The sequence below is a fragment of the Crocodylus siamensis genome, chromosome 9, assembly GCF_052110815.1.
Source record: "Crocodylus siamensis isolate JL-2025a chromosome 9, ASM5211081v1, whole genome shotgun sequence".
NCBI classification, from domain to species: Eukaryota; Metazoa; Chordata; order Crocodylia; family Crocodylidae; genus Crocodylus; species Crocodylus siamensis.
The window spans coordinates 59,689,759-59,702,718 of record NC_143403.1 but is presented as its reverse complement, the minus strand read 5'-3'; the positions used below and the strand labels follow the sequence as shown (position 1 = coordinate 59,702,718).

Here is a 12,960-nt window from a genome sequence, read left to right as displayed (position 1 = left end):
TTATGATCAAGTGACCAGCATTCTGCCCCTTTCATCCCCATAAGTTCCCTGATTACTGTGATCTCCTCTTCTGCCTCTGGGGGAAGTCAGGATAGAGTAGTCAACACCATCTCTAATCATTTATACATACTCATTACTGTGACACAAGTGATTTACTTCTTCAGCACTGTGCCTTCATCCCTTCAGGAACTGTCAGTCAACAGGTCAGGCATGTCCTAGGGCTTCCTTTGTGAATGTTTAGAGTCACTCTTCTTGGGCCCTTCTGTTTTACTGTCCCCTGTCATTACTATTGTGGACTATGGTACAATGACAAAATATCGGTACAGGGAGTGTCAGACCTCCAAGGACCATCTCATGTCATGAGGCATCCAGTATTCCCCAGCATTTCACCCACTCAAGCTCTCCTATTGTGAAGACCAAGGTATAATAATAGAGATTTGTTTTTAAAAAAAGGCGGGGGGAGGGGGGTAGAGGGCAAACAGTACCTAATAATATTTTCTACCACTGCTGCAGGTACAAGTACTGAGAACAGATTATAATAAAGCACGCAAAATGGTTTTAATGAACGTGTCAAGACACTCGTAGATATGTTGAATTTTATTTGTCTGTTCCACTGGTAGGTCATTGGAATCTTAGGATCGTTCTATTTTTTTTAACTGTAATTTTTATTTTATTTATTCTTCTGATTTTATCCGGCTTGAAAGTCAGCAACTTTAAAAATGCATGTGGCCCTCCATTTGGTTAGATGTTATGCAGCAGTGGCACATTATACACAAGATGTTTTCCTTTGCTCTTCCCCATCCATCCCATCTCCTCTGTGTGTAGGTTTCTTGGATTGTTTACATTTTGTGTCTCCAACTGAGCCCAGCACATTATTGGAAGTGACCACAATATTAATAGTTTAGCTAACTATCAGTGTTACAAAACTGACCCTGTGGGAATTGGCTGTCTAGATTACTCTTCTTCTTGCCTCTCTAATGGGTCTACCAATAAAATGTAAAGCTCTCTAATTATTTTGCGAGATAAATGGATACCCAAGTGTCCTGCTCCATAGTCCATCTGGATAATATTGGTAGTTCAGTGTGAGTATATGCCAGTGGTACTTGTGATATCAGTAAATAAAAACTTGTCTTTACGATGGAGTTAATACCAAGCTGTAATTTGTCCACTTGCACAAAAAGGCCTTAACTCCAGTAGTGTGGTATTTTTATGTGGGAGCTGGCTGGTTGTTGTAGCCAGGGAGTTTTGGCTAAAGCTTGAGTTAGCATAGCTAACAGAACTATTCTCCAGTTCTGGGTGCAGACAAACTGGGCTCAAGTCCTGGCAGTCCAGTTACGGCCATGTACGGTAAAAACGGTGTTATCTGGCACTTCGCCATCCGGAATGCTCCATTAACCGGCATGTCGATCGACGTGGCGAAAGCGAAACCACCTGTCGATCAACACGGCAAAAGCAAAACCTGAAGTCCCACTGTGGCACTTCCTGTTTCACTGCCACGAGCCAAGCCCCACTTCTTCCTTGTGGACTGTGGCCCAGGGCAGAGCAGCCTGTATGGGGCCCCACTCCATGTCCCCTGGCACAGTGACACCAGGGAATGAAAGCCCTGGCGCACTGGATGTGGTGGGAGGGGTGGTGGCCCAAACAGGCCAAGATGCCTCCAACCTGCAGAGCTGGAGGTAAGTATAGCTCTCAGATAGCCAGCATATTTGATTAACCAGCACCCCTCATTCCCCATGGATGCTGGATAACAGAGCTCTTACTGTACCTGGGAAAGACAAGTTCTCCCACAATTTACCAAGGAAGGATTGAGAGAGGCTCAGCTTACAGTAGTGCACAAACGTGAAATGTGTTCACAGAATTCTGACCATCACACACAAGAGTTTGAAACACTCAAATTAAAACCACTCCAGCGCTGCCTCGCACGATGCTACTCTTACTGGAGCTAGGCTATCTTGAGACTAATTTGAATGTATTTCTGCAGTGAGGATCTACCCTAACGTGTATTTTCCAAAGTAGCTTTTTGAAGCATTCTGTAATCAAAAGCCTGTTGCTATCTGTCTTTATTTTAGAATAATATAAACACAAGCCCAAAAGAGAGACTGACTGAAACTCTAGTTTCAATTTGCTATGTGAAATCTGTGTCACAAAGGTTTTTGGCACTGCACCTGCTCTTAGATAATATCTATTACCTAATACATATATTTACAAGCAATATTTGAGGGAGAGAGCTAAGATTTATAGCAACTTCATGGAATTCCCTTGTTTGGCTGGGTTTGAAATTGGATCATAATACTCTGGTATATTGTGCTGTTCACCATAAGATCTGAAGAAGATTGTTTTGGTTACAGTGTGAATGCTAATACTTCCTGTGAATCAAATTCTGACCTCAGCTACTGCCATGCAACTCCTGTCCACAGTAATAGTTTGCACATATGTTGTTCATATGTCAAATTTGTCCTATTTAATTTTTGAAGACCTTTTAAGTAAGCGTGCCTTATTCCTGAAAAGAACAGGGGGAGGAGGGGAAGAAAGACCCTTTTTTATAACAAGGGAGGAAAGTAATATTGAAAAATTCCTTCTCTTGAGAAACTGTTTTAATTTGTGTCACTACAGGTTGAAAATCAAAGCTTTGCCTAGTAGCAGGTGTTTCGAGTATGAGGCATTAGATTACAATGGTGTTTTGTACAAAGCTTTGCCTGGGGCATTGGGAATATGAAGAATTAGCATATGTGTCTGCCTTATGCAGAATGTTTTAAGTCACTGGCGAGTGTTGGTGGGATCCAGTTTTCTGGGGAAGCCTTTAAGTGACAGTGTTATTAGCCAGCAACAGTAGTGACAATGGATGTTATGTAAAGGCCCATAATGTAATAGAAGGTAATCTGGGCATGAAAGGGGAACCAAACTAGAGATGAAAAAGAAGAAAATGCCTTTGTGTGAAGTTGTATTATGAGCTATGCGAATTTCTTGCTGTAGCAGTTGCCTAGTTTAACTCAGTAATTACCATCGCAAGTGATTGGCAGCAAAGTGTCTGACATTAAAAATGCTAAAGGCAATCATTTCTTTGGGCGATATCTTTCATTGGACCAACTGCATGGTTGGGATAGTTAGACACGTTTTTGAATGCAAGGCATTCTTCATCAGGTCATGTCTTGCATTCAAAAGCTTGTCTGACTTTATCCCAACTATACAGTTGGTCCAATAAAAGATATCACCCAAAGAAATTATTGCCTTTAGCATTTTGGAAGCCTACAAGTGCCTCAATCACTATAATAAAATAAATTCTAAGTACCTATAAGTTTTGGTATTTGATTTTGGGTTTTTTATCATGGAAAATCAAAGCTCTCCCTGCACCCTTGGCTTACCAGGATGCAGGTCCAGGCCCCTCACTCCCTGTCCAGCAGCAGCAAGGGGCACAACTCTGTGCCACTGCTCCTGCTGCTGCTGGATGGGCAGGGGATGCTTCACCAGGGCAGCGCAGGGTTTACAGCAGCAAGGAGCTTTCCTGTCTGGCCTCACTCTGCCCTGCTGCTCTGGGTCCTACCCACTGGGCTGCGCAGGCCCCAGGGGGAGGACAACAGGGCAGGGAGCCTCGAGCCCACAGTGGGCAGCCTGCCCCCACCCCACACACACATCTGGAGGGCACGTGCCCTCCCATCCTGCCCAGGAGTACGCACAGTGGCAAGGAGCCAGCCTCACCCCCCCCCCCCCGGACTTACCTATGGGAGCTGCTCTCCAGGCTGCCTGGCAGCCATGTGCATGTGTGAGTGTGCATGTGCACATGACATCCCCTGCCTGACTGCCCTCCTCGCGCTCCCCCCAACCTCTTTCAGGCTGGAACTCTGCTGGAACTACACAGAACTCTTTGCAAAAGTGGAAAAGCCACGTTTCTCCATTAAAATGAAAAATCTCCATTTTTCTCAGTTAAAAGGGAAAATCTGCTTGTTTTTTCCCCACGGGAAACAAAAAACCCAGATCCCTGTTGATGAGAAGGGGAAATTCCCCAGGTCTGATTTTATCTAAGGAGAAAATCCTGCCCTCTGTGGCTTTGGAGGACTCCAGAAACAGAGGATTTGTGTGCTAGTGGAAGGGATCACATGTTAGATCTCAACCCATTGTGTGCAGCAGAGCCCAAATCCTCATGCAGCAGGATGTGGGGAGAGGAGACGGGAGGAAAAGTAAAAGTGGCACTAGTAGTTGCTTCCATGTGCATCCTCTGGCTTACAAGCCAGGTGCTTCGGTATCACCAGCACTACAAGCAGCAGTGCTGTTTTCACCACACCTTGGCAGTGTCTGAGAAGAAACCCCCTTGTGTGAAGGGAAAGGGCAGTCCCTCTTGTGCCCAGCCTGTCTGCTCTGGTGTAGTCCCAGATTAGTTTTTGTAGCCATGCTGGTTTTTATTCAGTACCCCGCACTGCTGTATATGAGCCTGAAGATTAAACCTTTCTGCTGGGCTGAGCTGCTTTGGCTACACTCGGGTTATATGAGATCTTTACAGAGGTCTCTCTGCCTAAGTCATATTTATACATACATGTGTTTTTTTTAGAAACAGGATCTTGAGAGGGAATATTTCCCAAAACAAAGATGTTTCCTCCTGGTCCATGTTTTTGTTCCTTATTACAAATTCCAAGCACATTCTTACATTGTCTTTTGTGCAAGAAACTGTAGCATCTTGGACCAGTGCCATCTACAACGCTGCAGGAGGCTTAATTCATTTAATTTAGAAAAACAAAAGGAGTGAGAAAAGTGCATATTAGACACTAGTGTGTGGATGTCATTGAAGAAAACAAGCTATATCGGCCAGTAGCAGAAAATCAGCTGCTAAATTGATTTTGTTATTGGATTTGCTATTTGGAAACCTTTTTATTAGTGTTTGCAAGGCTTATGGGACAGCACTTTTCTTTTGAGAGGCAGAACTAAATCATGTAGCAGTGAAGCTTTGATTGGCATCTGTAAATAAGCAGATGTCACTTTTGGTTTATGCAGAGATACTGGTACCAGTTACCAGGCAGGATTAATAATGTGCCTAATATCATTGAGATGACTGCTACATTCAATGTCACACACTTTACCGCACTGAGGGTACTTAGCTGCCACACACAGAAACAACAGAAACCAGATGGTGGATTTGCAGAGATGGGACAATTTTCTAGTGCCACATTGGTGCAAGTTTGCAAACATTATCTTTGAAGAGTTAAGGCTATATTTCTTCTTTGTTTCTATGGGATAATTGAACCATACCTGTCTTGTTGTCTGCATTTTAAATATGATGTAACGTTTGTCTCGCTTTACTGAAAATGTAACAAGCTTTTGTAATCCTAAGGGATGCCAAGTTACATGTGCAGGTAGGATGGTCACTTCTCAGCCTATTCTGCATTTTGTAAATATAGCTGTATGTGCAGTTTTACCAGCTGTCCCTATCAGCACAGCTCTCTTCCAGGTCCTTGTTATAGGTTGCCAGCGGATCAGAGTTATTTAAATAACGAGGGAGCTAACTAGCTCAATCTAGGACAAGTTATGAATAATACCTTATACAGTAAATTAAGGTACTTATAAAACAGAAGGGCAGGGGTAGATTTGTACCTTGTAGACTAACCAAAGTAGATGTAGATGTGTGTGTGTGTATAGTACAAGCTTTTGTGAGCTGAACCTCACTTCATCAGATGCTGTGAACGGACATGCAAAAAGTAAAGTATAAGAAAGAAATTACAGTACAAAAGACATGCCAGGTTCAGAGAGAGTCAAAGCAGTTAAACCTGTTTCCACCACCATCCTATTTAGTCTGTTACACACTAAACTTAGCACAAGCAATGCTGAATGAGGAAGGATAATGCTGTGTGATTAGTTGTGGTTTGTATGCTGCATTTATGATATTTAAAGGATGAAACAGAATGTTGACTGGAAGTGGTGGTGTTTACTTTTTGTTGTAGTGTAATGGATGTACAGAGCTCCCTATGTTGGGACTCAGGGATTTATTAGTGAAGCAGATTTATCCTTCTGGCTAAAATTGAGTGAAACATGAGTTTAACACTCCAGCCTCTGTAGAGCTGTGTCCTGCTCTAGCATTCTTCTCATCTATGAATCTTTTTTCCATGTGATCTTGTTTCTTTGTGAGAGATACTGTGACCCTTTTGTCTTTAAGCACAAGGTTTGTGTTGTAGAACAGTCAAATACTTCAGTGGTTTCTCTAGCATGCTTGTTCATCCAGTGCACTTGGGGTAATCACTTGAATGGGCGTCAGTGTATTGGCTTGGCATGTTGAATCTTGTCATGGTGATTTTTGTACTCAGCATAACTTCATGAGGTTTGACATTAACAGCATATAATGAAGGTTGTATTGCATGAGCAATGTTTTTTCAGTCTGAATATCTGTCCTTGTCTGTTTCTTACATTCATCTCTTCAGTTAGGTAAATAGGGGAAAATCAATAAAATCCCTTTAAATCTCATTTTTTGAGGTTCACTTAGAATGGCTAATCTTCTGTAAACAGCAATCCGCCATTACGGCTGTGCGAAACTTTGGTCCCTGATTCAATTCAGAGCAGATTCGGCCCGACTGGGTCACCGAATCCAAATTGAATCAGAGGATCCTTTGATCTCTCTGAATTAAAGCAGAACCCTGCGATGCTAGGGCGGATGTAGTGTCCCACAGGAGCACTGGGGGCTCCACAGCGTGCTCAGCAGCAGACCCAGAAGTGGACCAGAAGCACTTCCAGTCCACTTCTGGGTCCACTGGGGAGTGCGCAAGGGAGCCCCCTTCCTCCCTCAGCTCAACAGCTGGTGCCTCCTGGGTCTGGGGGAGCACCCGGGGTCTCCCCATGGCCGATCGCTGAGCGGGGGGGGCCCCCGACATGCTCCCCAGCAGACTTAGAAGTGGACCGGAAGTACTTCCGGGTTCTCCACTGAGCATGTGGCGGCCAACCCCCCTCCCCCCATCCTGTGGGACACTACATCCACTACAGCATTCACAAGTTGCGCTGGTACCTTGAGGTATGTAGAAAAAACATTTAAGGCTGAGTCTATGGCTGAATTGCTGATTCTCTGAACCAGCATCAAATCTTTGGATTTGGCCGAATCGAATTGGGGACAGTGATCTGAATCAACGAATCAAATCACTGTCCCTGATTTGGGATGGATCCGAATCTGAATTGAATATGGCCTGCTTTGCACACCCCTATCAGCCATTAGTGTTTTGATTAATGGGTAACTTGGTTTCTGTCCAGCATGGTATGATCCATGCAATTGGGTATCGTTGGATAAGAAGTTGTCAAAGAATATGCATTGTTACCTGCATGCTTTTGCCAAACCAGTTTTTTTTATTCAGTGCTACTCCTGCTGGGACTGCCCCTTCCCATTTCTTCCACCTGAGAATCCATGGAAGATGAGGCAGATCATGACCCTAGATCGGTACTAAATTCCCTGCCTCTTGCTCAGGTAGAGTGTGGACCTTTATACCATTTACAAGCCTGATATTGAGAAGGATATATCTCAGCTAACAGAAGCTAGTTGATTAGTCAGGCACCATTTAAAAAGATGGACTTGAACATCCTCTGATGAAAATTCAGGGCTGCATTTCATGATGGAGAAAAAAGCTGAAATTGTTACTGGTAGAACCAAAGAATCTAGTGACGAAACAAGTAACCTGTTATCTGGTTCATGAGCCAGATCCCATGCTGCCCACCTTCCATATCTGGCACCATGCCAACCTGATCCGGCCCTGCACCAACTGAGTGCCTCCTACCTACCAGATCTGGCTGCACGCTTGCACAATCTGATGTGTGGGGTCATGTTATCCAACCCATGGGGCTCGCCACAGGTCTGGAAGTTTGGCAGTAGGGGAGTGGCAATTAATGCTGCCCCTGCTCTCCCACTACCAAATTTTCAAATCCTCAGGGAGCCCTTGCAGGCCTGAGGATTAAGCTGTTCAGATTGGATCTGACCTGCAGGCCAGGGCTTCAGCACCCCTGTATTACTATTTATTATTCTCATAATAGTATACAGTTTAATATTAATTATAAATGAATAATTAATATTATGTATATGTATATAGAAATATGTATATACATACATATATACACATAGATACATTTGTGTGTTTGTGTACTTATGTGTCTGTGTACCCAATGCACACTTTGTGAAATGCCCAGGAAACTGCTGACATGACTTTCCATTCAATATTGGTCTTTCCTAATGTAGGATATCTAATCTTGGGTATAGGAATATTTTATTGAAATTTGCAATTTTGAGTTGATGGCTGCTTTAAATTATCAAAACGTAATTAAATAAAAACACAAATGATAATGAAGGAACTGTTGTTTAGACAATCCTCCAGTATCAAATAATAAATGTGCTTTAGGAGCAACTAAAAATGCAGAGAACATAATCTTAAACTGCACATTAATCTTCAGCTCCATAAGTGAATATGAGGTATCAGCCTGGAGGATATTAAAACTGAATTTCTTACAGATCAAGTCAGAAGTGCGTGCAGGGTCTTCGGAGCCCTGTGGCACTGTGGGGAGATTTCCCCCAAGCGCTCTGCACAGAGCAGCAACTGAACTGAGGTCTTTGTTAACAACTGTTCAAAGCTGTGACCCAACTAAAGGACATTACAGAATCTCTCAGTTTTCACTCTTAAGAATCTGCCAAAGTTCTGCAGCAAAATTTCAGGAAGACTGCATTGGGGCAAATATTTAATAATTTGGGCTTGGATTATTTTATCATGTTCTGTACCAGGGTCTTGTTTTTATGTCCTCTCTCTTGCCTGGTCTGTCCACTGTTTTTGAACCAGTTTTGGGAAAGTAGATAGTGTTTTTACCAGCATAGTTATGCCAGGACAACCCCTAGTGCACACACACACAGTTATAATGGTTTACAGATGCCATTTAAGTGGTGTAAGCGCATTCCTGTCCCTGTGCAGAACAGGGTTGTACAAGTCTGCTGCACTTGGCATACTTAGCTGCCCCACATAGAAACAACTGAAAACAGAAGGTAGACTTGCAGAGATGAACCAGTTTCCAGCACCACGTTAGTGCAGCTGCACAGTGCATGCAATAGCAGAACAAATTTGTATTGCCATAAGTACATCTATACAGGTAAAACAGTATCCGTGTTGTATAGATGGAATGGCTTTTGTACATTGACAAGACCTTAGCAATAAAGAAAATGTACCTTGCTCTCAGGAGCCCTGTAGTGCAAACGCTCAGTTTCAGTCATTCTCATTTGGTTAAAATAAAAACATTATATATAAATACAGAGCCTCAGGGTAGACTTTATAAGGCTTGCTGTATGTGGTGGTTTAATCATTACCCAGCATGTGTACTGTCTCAACTACCCAAACAAATGGTGGTTTCTTTGGCAGGGGAAGAGCGGGAAGAAGTGATAATATCCGTATCAAGATGGCTTGTTGCCATTGTGAAGGATTTTTGTCTATTAGAACTCAATAGAACTGTGTGTCTGTCAAAGATGTACAAGGCCAGGGAAATGAGATTAGAAATGTGCAGTATCTCGCTTTTCATGAATGATGATACACTGATGTACGTTGGGCTGCTCTTTATGTTTTGACAGAGACAGTTGCACCTGAAGGAGCTGAACAAATGTATGGAGCTATGACAAAAAAATAAAATAAAATGGGATACTGGGTCCCTGGTTTGACTCGTACTGTATGGTTGTTCTGGTGCCCTCAACTTGCATGATGCTTTCTTGAGAACAGATGTTGCGCAACATATAAAGAATCTGAGTTTCATTCGTAATGTTTAAGAAGATAACTTTTGTAATGCTGCATTAAATTTCTAAATAACACTTCTGCATAAAAGCTACTTTTAAAAAATCCCATGCAAGAGACCCAAAACTGCTTTCTTTTTAGCATAATTTGATATTTTACAGAAACCTAGGATGAGAGGGGTTTGTTTGGTTTTGGGGGGGGGGGGCGTTAATTTCAAAGGCTTTAAATAAGCCTGAAACAAAGATTAAAAATAGGTGAATTCTGTTTACCTAGGAAATACTATCCTTGTTTGTTGCTGTTTGCATATTGGGGATAAATTGTGATCATGATGCTTATATGTACGCGCATGTGTGGAGATGGCTTGTTAACCAGAAAATTCCCTCAGCCTTTGTGGAAGGGCAGATAGACTAAACCTCCTAAACATCTGGCTTCCTGAGAGAAAGTGCATTAGCTTTGCAGCTTACAGGCTTCCTTCCCTCTGAGCTAACCAGTTGCAGGAGTTCTGAACTTGAGCGAGGCGTTTCCCTGGCAGCATCAGTAAACCATTGCATTCATAGAGGGCAATCCATACTTCACTTAAGTCAGTGGAAGCCTCTCACCTAGCACACCAGAAAGTTTATCTCTTACCATTGTGTTTTAGGTTATAGAGTTGATTGGACTTTTTTTACACGATTTTTGCTATCAGAAAATGACAATTAGTCAAACGCAAAATAATTTATGCAAACATGCCCGTGCGAAGAACCCAGCCTGCAGGCAGAATGCCTGCCAGGTACATTCTTGTCAGAAACGTGCCTGGTTTTCTGGGAGCCTGTCTGCCCAGCTCTTTGACAGCCACCTTGAAGGTCTTTGTTGAAGCCCAAGGAGTCCAGGGACTGTGGTCCCAGGGCAGCCTCACCATGCAAGCTGCCGTGGGGCCAGGGCCCTCGGGGCTCCAGACTCCCGGAGCAGCTGGGTCTTTGAGCTACCTGATTTTTGTAGCCTGCAGAACTGCCTCACCTGGGGGCCTGGAAGCTCTTGATTCTTTCATTCTAGCAGGAGCTTCCACTGCCCTGGACTCCTTGCTGTGATGGGGAGCAAGGAGTCCAGTCTAGGTTTAAAATTTACCAGCAATGGAGAATCCCCCTAACCCTTGATGAGTTCTTTCAGGATCTAAATACTGTTACTGATAAACATGTTCATTGTACTTCTAATCTGAATCTTTTTCTGGCTTTCACAACAGTCAGTAGTAGAAGACAGAAAAGGAGCTTGGAGTCATCATTGACTCCAAGATGAACGTGGGCCGGCAGTGTGGGGATGCAGTCAGGAAGGCCAACTGCACCTTGTCCTGCATCCACAGATGCATCTCGAGCAGGTCCAGCAGGTGATCCTCCCCCTCTGTGACGCTGGTCAGGCCGCAGCTGGAGTACTGCGTGCAGTTCTGGGCGCCGCACTTCAAGAGGGATGTGGACAACATGGAGAGGGTCCAGAGGAGGCCACCCGCATGATCAGGGGGCAGCAGGGCAGGCCCTACAAGGAGAGGCTACGGGACCTGAACCTGTTTACCCTCCACAAGAGAAGGCTGAGAGGGGATCTGGTGGCCTGTTACAAACTAGTTAGAGGGGACCAGCATGCGCTGGGGAAGTCCCTGTTCCCCCAAGCACCGCCAGGAGTGACCAGGAATAACGGTCACAAGCTGGCAGAGGGTAGGTTTAGGTTAGACATCAGGAGGCACTATTTCACTGTCAGGGCAGCTAGGGTCTGGAACCAACTTCCAAGAGAAGTGGTGCTGGCTCCTACCCTGGGGGTCTTTTAGAGGAGGCTAGATGTACACCTTGCTGGGGTCGTTTGACCCCAATACTCTTTCCTGCCATGGCAGGGGGTCGGACTCGATGATCTGCTCAGGTCCCTTCCGACCCTAGAAACTATGAAGTTTCACCTTTTGTCTCCTAGATTGAAGAGCCCTTTACCAAAGGTTTTTCTTTCTCCATAAAGACTTATTACAGTTTTTCATCAGTTCGCCCCAAGGCATTTTTCTTTGACAAGCTAAATTGATTGAGTTCCTGAAATCTTTTACTCTAAGGCATATTTTCTGACCCCTTAATCATTTTGTCTCTTCTGTACACTGCCACCAAGTAATCAGTTTTTTTCTTGAATTGTGAATACCACAAGTGAATGTAGTATTCAGGCACTGCTCATGATGGCAACAGTTACAGAAGTAACTTTCCTACCCTAGTTTCTCCTGCTCATACATCCAAGGATCACATTAGCCTTCTTGGGCACAGTACTGTTACTGGGAGCTCCCCCGTGACCTGCAAGGCTGTGAAGCCCTAGGTTCCCATGACAGTCCCCATAGTCTGACCTGCCCTCTTTATTCCTAGATGTATTTTCATTTGGCAATATTAAAATGCATGGAGTTCCTGCACCCAATTTACCAAACGATTCTGCTTGCTCTGTATCAGTGATCTGCCCTCTTCCTAATCTGTCTCTCTTTTGGAGACTTAATTGATTCATTACATATCATTAATAATAATTTTAAAACAGAAATTAAGCTGCCTGGGTCCAAGACCTGATTCTGGCAGGACCCCACTGAAAACTTACCCATTCAGTGATGATTCCTCTTTCTCAGTTGCATCACAAAACCTATCAGTTTGCTGTGTTTTAATCTATTTAACGCCTGTCATGTTAATTTTATATTATTATATTTAGTCAAAATGTCAAGTGACTTGCAGAATCTACTGAATCAGTGCTATTATTTTCATCAGCTGAATTTATAAACTCAAAAAAATGAGGTTTGTTTGACATTGTGTAGTTTCCGTAAGATGTTGTTGATTTCTTCACCTTAATTCTTTATTTAATAGTCCTGTATGAACCAACACATGTTTTTGCCTGGGATTGATGTCAGGCTAACAAGTGTATTATTACCAGGTCGTCCCATTTACTATTTTGAAACATTGATGATACTGAAATATAATTTCTGATTTCTGTTTGCTACCCTCAGTGACCCCTTTTTGCCATTCATTATACCTAGTTTTCTGCTTCTCATAGTTGTATTCACATCCCCCCTAATTCTGGATGTTGCTCTTCTGTTTTTCCTTCTCTTCCTCCTCCTCCTTTTCTAAATTGTGGTGTTACCAGCTGCTTTTTCCTGTTTAAATTATTCCTTGTAACTGGCTTAGGCGTGCAGTTGTTTTGCATGGGTTACAGCTCAGGGTGGTCCCACTGTGAGAATTACCTGGGGCTGAAGACCCCAGAAATACCTGATTCT

General features: G+C 43.4%; 1 protein-coding gene across 2 annotated transcripts in view; it reads left to right on the top strand.

Moving 5' to 3' along the window:
• PPIL2 (peptidylprolyl isomerase like 2) overlaps positions 1 to 12,960 on the top strand; it is a 126,258-nt gene that overhangs the window by 104,283 nt on the left and 9,015 nt on the right. The gene's annotated exons all lie outside the window — the stretch shown is intronic.